This window comes from Tamandua tetradactyla, chromosome 2 (assembly GCF_023851605.1).
Source record: "Tamandua tetradactyla isolate mTamTet1 chromosome 2, mTamTet1.pri, whole genome shotgun sequence".
NCBI classification, from domain to species: Eukaryota; Metazoa; Chordata; class Mammalia; order Pilosa; family Myrmecophagidae; genus Tamandua; species Tamandua tetradactyla.
The window spans coordinates 55,519,207-55,526,976 of record NC_135328.1 but is presented as its reverse complement, the minus strand read 5'-3'; the positions used below and the strand labels follow the sequence as shown (position 1 = coordinate 55,526,976).

The 7,770-nt window shown below is 37.7% G+C and overlaps 1 protein-coding gene across 1 annotated transcript in view; it reads left to right on the top strand.

Annotated features, from left to right (window-relative positions):
• The first annotated feature begins 6,611 nt into the window (after window positions 1-6,611).
• Window positions 6,612-7,770, top strand: part of SETX (senataxin) — a 124,795-nt gene continuing 123,636 nt past the window's right edge. The window contains 1 exon segment of the mRNA XM_077147312.1: window positions 6,612-6,898. The gene's annotated coding sequence lies outside the window, so the exon portion shown is untranslated.

The window sequence follows — 7,770 nt, the reverse complement described above, 5'->3', positions numbered from 1 at the left end:
ACCTCAGCTCTCTGTGGGTGAAATTGGGTACAATCTCCCTAACATGACAAAGAGAGGGGGAATCAAAGCAGAGCACAATGTACTAAGTGAGCTGAGGAGACAAAAATTAAAGCCTATAGCTAATGGTATTTGGGGTGGGATACCAGAAAGGAGGACCCCCAGAACTTTGGGTAGAAATTTCTGAAGATTGTTGGTCAGAAGTTGGCTGCACATGCCCAGGGCTAGATTCTATGGGGCATAAAAGACAGTGGCTTGTACAGGGTTGAAATTTGAAGAAATATCCCAGAATTCACATAGGGCTGGAAGACGTTGGAGAGTTGAGAGACCTCCGTGAGATCTTGGACACTCGAATGACATACCACAAAGACCAAACTTTAGGATTAGGGAACAGACCCTACAATGAAAGCTAACTCTAACCTAAAGCGAAACCTCAAAAAGCTCAGGAGACCTGCCAGTAAAGTAACTACCTTTCAGGACAAAACTTAACACTCTTAAAAGACGACATAATCCATTCTCTTTCCAATGTATTGTCCACAATAATCAGCATATAATAAAAATTACTAGACATGCAAAGAAGCAAAAAAAGAAAAAAAAGTAATTTAATTAATGAGAAAAAGGTTAATTACAAACAGACGATACCTGAGTTATACCTGAGACAAGGACTTTAAATTAGCTATTTTAAATATGTCCAAGATATCAAAACAAAACATGCATATAATGAATGAAGAGAAGAGAGAATCTCCGCAAAGAAATCGAAATTCTAAAAATAAAAGAACCAAATAGGAATTTTACAATAGAAAAGCATAAAATCTGAAATAAAAATTCACTGGAAGGGCTGAACAGCAGATTCAATATGGCAGTAGAAAGAATCAGTACACTTGAAGACAAATCCATACAAATCCAATCCAGAGAAATAAGATAAAAATAGAAAATAAAATGAACAGATTCTCAGTGACTTGACAGATAATATTGAGTAGTATAAATATGTGCAGGTGGAGTTCCAGAAGGAGAGAAAAGAGAGGCTAGAGCAGAAAAAAATATCTGAAGAAATAATGGGTGAAATTTCCCAAGTTGGGGAAAATAGCCATTTATGGATTTAAAGAAAGTATTGTGAATCCCAACCAGGATAATTACAAAGGAAAGGACATTAGAAACTTTATAATCAAACTGATGGAAACATAAGGAGAAAATCTTGAATGCAGCCAGGAAAAAAGGACGCATTGTAGGGACACTACAATAAAAATAACACACAACTGTTATCTGAGACAAGGGAGGCTAAATGAAAATTGAATGACATCTTTAAAGCACAGAAAAGGAAAACTACTAGCCAGGAATTCTACTTATAGTGAAAATAATTTTCCAAAATGACAGTGAAATAAAGATACTTTCAGAAAAATTAAGGCTGCAAGAGTTTGACATCAGCAGATTTACACTATAACAAATATATAAAGAAGTTCTTCAGACTGAAGGGAAATAATACCAAACAGAAACTCTGTAAAAAGGGATGAAAAGGACTGGAAATAATCAGAAACAAGTCAAGAATGTCTACTCTCAGTTCTTCTTTTCAGTATTGTACTGAATATTTTAACTAATAATAAAACAAGAAAAAACAGAAAAAGGACAAAAATTGGAAAGGAAGAAGCAAGTGTTTTTATTTGCATATAACATGATAGGGCATAGAAAACCCCCATAGAATCTACAAAACAAACAAACAAACAAACAAAAAAAGCCCTATTTAAACAGCATTGCATACTACAGCGATATCTTTTGTGAAAGAAAAGACAATTGACGTGGCAAACTTCATTATTGTCTTATTTTAGGAAATTGCCACAGCCACCACAGCCTTCAGCAACCACCACCCTGATCTGTTAGCAGTCCTCACATTGAGGCAACACCAGCAAAAAAGATTATGACTTGCTGATGGCTCAGATAATGGTGACCATTTTTAGCATAAAGTATTAAAAAAAAAAAAGATCCCTTCTGCATTGCATGCATACAGGAAAAAATAGCTAAAATTATAAAACTTGTAGAAGAAAATATAGGAGGAAATCTTCATGAATTCTTAGGATACAAAAAGCACTAACCATAAAAGAAGCAATTGATAAATAGGACCTCATCAAAATTAAAAACTTCAAAAGATGTCGTTAAGAAAATGAAAACGCAAGTCACAAATTGGAAGAAAATACTTGCAATAAAAATATATAATAAAGACCTTATATTTAGAATTTGTAAAGAACTTTTACAACTTAAGAAAACAATTCAGTTTTAAAATGGGCAAAAGACTCATGCAGACAATTCACAAAAGAAGTTATAGTAACTGCCAATAAGAACATGACAATATGCTCAACCTAATTAGTTATCAGAGAAATATGTTAGAATCACAACATAAACTTCAAACTCGCAACAATGGCTAAAACGAAAAAGATTCACGATAGGAAATATTGACAATGTTGTGGAACAAGTGAAACTCTCATACATTGTTGTTGGGAATGTAAAACAGTAAAACCACTTTGGAAATTGTTTTAATAATTTCTTATAAAGTTAAATATACACCCACCCTACATCCCAGCAGTTCCATTTCTGGGTATTTGTCCAAGTTAAATGAAAAAATATGTTTATGAAAAGACTTGTATATGAATCTTCATAACACATTTATTCATAAAAGCCCCAAACTTGAAGCAAATCAAATGCCTGTCGATAAGATGAATGGACTGTTGCACAAAAGGCAATGTAATATTTGTGGCCACTTAATTTATAGGCTTGGATTCACAGACAACACAGACTTCAGTAATATAAAAAACGGAATTTATTAGGAAATTAGGGACAGCACCAACACCTGAAGAAGCGTGCTGGGGAATCTCAGACAGTTTTGAGGGTCTGACTGGTAAAAATCCACAGCAGAGTGCCCTCTTCCCAGAGAAAAATTTCTCTCTCTCTCTCTCATGATATTCCCTAGTCTAACTACTTGCATGCAGTTAGTATGTTATCTTTACACAGTAGTTGCCGGATTCCAATTAGCCCACGTGACCAGGCCCAGGTGGTACTTTGGGAACTGGCTAGGAACCCAGAGGAGTTTCTTGGGACCTAAATAACTGTTTTTATCAAAACACATCTCTTTCTGGGAGGATAGCCAGTCCTCCCAGCTAGAGTACACATTTCAACAATTTATTACCAGGGTCACATAACGGCCACCTTAGTTAAGCGTAACAAACTCGACAGCAATTTATTATTAAGGTCATGAAATGGTAACCTCGATTGAGTATAACAAACTACAAATTTATTACGAAAGTCATGCAATGGCCACATCGGTTAAGCATAACACACTTATTGTAGACAACAAATTGTAGTATATTCATTTAATGAAATCCAAACTGTACAATAAAATGAACTACTATTCAACAACATATAAGAATCTCACAAACATTACGATGAATAAAAGAATCCATAATGTATAATTCCATTGATAGAATAGTAGAACAAGCTAAATGAATCCATGGTAATAGAAATCAGATCAGCAGTTGCATGGCTATGAGTGTGGAAGGGGAGACTGACTATAAAGTGGAGCAAGAGCACTTTCTGGGGTGAAGAAAATATTTGGTTACGTTAAAGTATAGAATTGTTAAAACTCATCAAACTGTACACTTTCAAAATTTGTGCATTTTATTGTATGCAATTGAGTATAAATTGAACGAGGTGGACAAAAAAATTCATAGACTCTGAAACAAAAGTGAAGATAAATGATGAAATCAGCAGAAATTATTGTAAAACAAAAATCAGTAATTTTTTAAGAAGAGATTCATTTCTAATAGAAATAATAAGTAACAGGCTCTTGGATTGTTCATACTCCAAGCAATGAAGAAGAATGAGTCACATGATCAAATTTAAAAAAATACTGAAATTTCTATTTAGACATGAAATACTGACACATAAAACTTATATATCTAAAAATGAGGACATCTCTGACAACATGGTAATTGTCATCAATTCAGAGTATTTAGGTTCAATCACTACACTAGGAAACTTCGAAGTACTCTGAAATCTTACAGCTCCTATATGAAAGAACAATGATAGGTTTCTTAAATTTAACCGCAATCCTAAAAATTTACCTGACATTATCAAAATAATCATGAAGTTGAAACTTTTCTAAGCCTTTAATAATAATTTATCACCTTTGGTAAAGAAAAGACTGAATTGCACCTCCCTTCTCTGTATAGAAAATTTTACAATCTTATCGTTATATGAAAATGATGGTTTAAGTATATGCAGCCAAAATACATAACTTTTATAGAGTTGTGTCAGGCAGTTTAAATTTTATGCTATTTTTCTGGACTTTTGGTTTGCGGTTTTATCGGTTTTTAAAAGTTTGTAATTTGTGTTAATTTATTCATTCAAAATAAGTACTTTCATTCCTAATTTTGTGTTCATAAAATTTGATACAGTACTTTTGTTTAAGAACACCTTTTAAGTTCAGTAAGTTTTGAGCTCCACAACTCCTGAATCCACCTTGGATCAATGAGTCTCAGCACATAATATTAAGGGTAAAAAGTAATTTGCAGAAAAATGTCTCCAGTATAATTCTATGAATATAAAGTTAAAAAGTTTGCAAAACTTATCAACATATTGTTTACAGATACAAACAAAAGTGGTAAAATTATAACAAAATGCCTACAGAGGGCTTCAGAAGGAGGACAGAATTATGACTTTAGGGGATCCTAGGTGATTTTGCCTATGTAACAGATAGTTTGTCAAAGAAAAAACTGGACAATGTGAAACATTCAGGATGACTTAATTCATAATTACCATGGTAGATTAGAGTTGAACTCCATTTTGTTGAAAAAGAGGGCAGCAAAGACTTTAAACTTTTTAATTGCATAACATATATACAAAGCAAAGAAATAAAAAAGCAATAGTTTTCAAAGCACTCTTCAACAAGTAGTTATAGGACAGACAGATCCCAGAGTTTGTCATGGGCTACCATACCATCCCCAGCAACCCTTTTTAAAAGGCCTGGAACTGGATTGGAGTAGATGGTGATGTGTGCGGGAGGGGTTGGTCTCTGGGCTGGATGAGTGATTTACTGAGGTGCAATTACCACCAATTAGTTCAGAATGTTTTCCTTTAAGGTAATCAGGCCTCCTGGGGTCAGTAATGATCAGGATAAAGGAGACAAGGAACTATTTGGTGCACGCTGAAGAAAAGTTAAAGCCGTTTTTAGTAACCTCCATAAGGAAATGTTAAAAGCTTTATTTTATGAGTATGTTGACATAAAGACAATATATTAAATTTATATATTAAAACATTATCTTCAACCTAAAAGTTCAATTCCTTTTTTTGTAATCAAAAAGATTATATATTTATAATCAGAAAAGATTATAAACACAAGATAATCTTGTGTTTCTGAAAGTATTGTATGCCTGCGGTGCTATCTAACGGATAAATTCCCTGTTCAGAGTAATGTTCTGTTTCTTACCCTGGGTGAATGAATTTGGCATTTTACAAATATTATTTCAAATCTACCTAAATAAAATCAATTTAAGAAAATATACACCTAAAACATGTAAGAAGGCTCTCCAAGAATACACGTTAAAATGTAAACTATAGTTATTTCAGGGAAACAGAAATTCAGGTGAATTTTTATCCTCCTAACTTCTTGTCAACAGCTATCCGAGCTTAATTTTTTTAAGTATTCTATTTAGAAGGAAACAATTTATAACGCAACGTAGCTCGAAATAGTTTTGTAATTTTTATTTAAATATGGCCGAAACATTTGTGAGATGGAAGGGAAACCAGAAGAGGAAAAAAAAAAAAAAACCAGCTTTCGGCTCACGCTTCAACTTCAACTTTTATTATTCCCTAGATTATTAAATTCCTGTAACTGGCACCGGGGCTTTCGAATAAACCACGCCGTCCCCCTACTGGAATGTTCCTTCATCCAAGTTCCCACCTCCTCCCGACGCCCTCTTCCCAGCTTGCTCCTTTCTTATTTAATTTTCTTCTGGGTATGACCTTCCTTCTCAGACCAAGCTATGTTAATTAGGGTCCTTCTTTCTTTCCGATCATTAATTACTATTAGTATTTATTTTCCCTATATTCTGTTACTATAAGCTCGTAGTGATTCCTTATCATCAAAATAAGTAGATGGCACATGGTAAGCGTTAAGAAAATTGTACAGGCTTTCCTTTAGTTTCTATTCTTTGCTGAAACCAGTTTGTATTCCTTACAATGTCTTTTGTATCCCTTCTCCGTAATATAATGTGTGCGTATATATATATAAATTTTTTTTCCCGCAAATTATACACCGATTACATATTAAATCTTTTAAGGAAGTTTAAAGAAAAAAATATTTCCTTCGCAATCCTTAACATACACCAAAGAACCATTTGAAATATTAAGTAAAAACAAAAATTCTTAAAGACGGAAGAAACAAAAACTGAAACAAAAAACTGAAACAGGATAGGCGCCGAACTCGCCCTACGAAACGCGCGCGGAAAAGCAGCAACTTCCAGGAGAAAACCCAATGCGAGGCCAGATTCAAGGCTTAGCAGCAAACTTTCTCCACCCAGACGTTCCTGATTGGCCGGGCCCCAGCAGCCAGGAAGTGACGTTAGCCGCGGCGTAACGACTTCTCGGGGTAGCCCTGTTTCCTCCTCTTCCCACGCCGGGCTCCTCGGGGTACCAAAACAAGAAAAGGCGGCTGGGGCGGGGCCTGCGGACGGACGGCGTCGCCCCGGGGGCGGAGCTTTCTTTCGCAGCTACAGCCGGTTGGGTTTTCCGGGTGCGGGAGGAGGTGGGACAGTATCCGTGTCGCCCCGGTCCGCGGGCCCGGATTTCCGCGCTGTGCCGACTGTTGAGCGGAGGCATGGAACTGGGGCTAGCGGCGGATGCGAGGCCCATCAGGGTGAGGAGAACGGCGGATTCGAGGCCGCGGGCCGGGCGGGTATGAGCGCGCGTGCGCCCAGGCGCGCGGGGTCGCGTCGAGTAACCGTCGCGGCGCGTGAGGCCCTGACCGGAGGGGGAGGGGCTGTGCGAACCTCGCCGCCTCCCTCGTGCGGGTTGAGGTAGCCGGAGCCGATCCGGGAGCCCCCCATTAGGGGTCTGTTGGGCTGCCCTGTTGTGCTTGTTGCATCCCGGGATCCAGGGCGCTGGGACCTTCTCTTTCCCTTCGGCCTTGAGAGTCTACACCGCGGTCCCGTGTGAGCTATTTTTGCTCTTGGCACTGCGTAGTTTACTGGGGGGTGGGGGAGGGTGTCAGAGCGGGGTTGGTTGGGGGTCTTGCTTTTGAAAGTATTCGTCTCCACGACGTCGGCTCGTTCCATCTGCCAAGGGGTCTCTCCCTTTGGAGAGTAGTGTTTACGAATGGCCACCTGAGCCGTTCCTGCCACACCTGAAGAAAATGGAACACTGACAGTGAGCCTTAAGGACTTTTTTAAGTCCGCCCTCCACACCTTCCCGGATCACTGTCTATACCTAAGACTCTCAGGACCCAGAATGAACTGGAAAGTGCCCCACGATTAGGAGAAAGATTTTGCTGTTTAAAATGACGGAGACAAGCTTGTTATTACTGGCACTAGGGCTGAAGTTACCTGAATTTGCTAATTTGCGGGATTTTTGACAAGTTCCTGGTTCTCCCCTCGGCGACCGTGGAATTTAGGAGTAGGGATCGCGTTTCCAACATTTTATTCATTACATTTGTGTCCACAGGCAAGTTGCCTAACCTCTCTTGAGCTTGAGTGCTCTCATCATATTTTATTTTTCCCTATTCTATAGAGT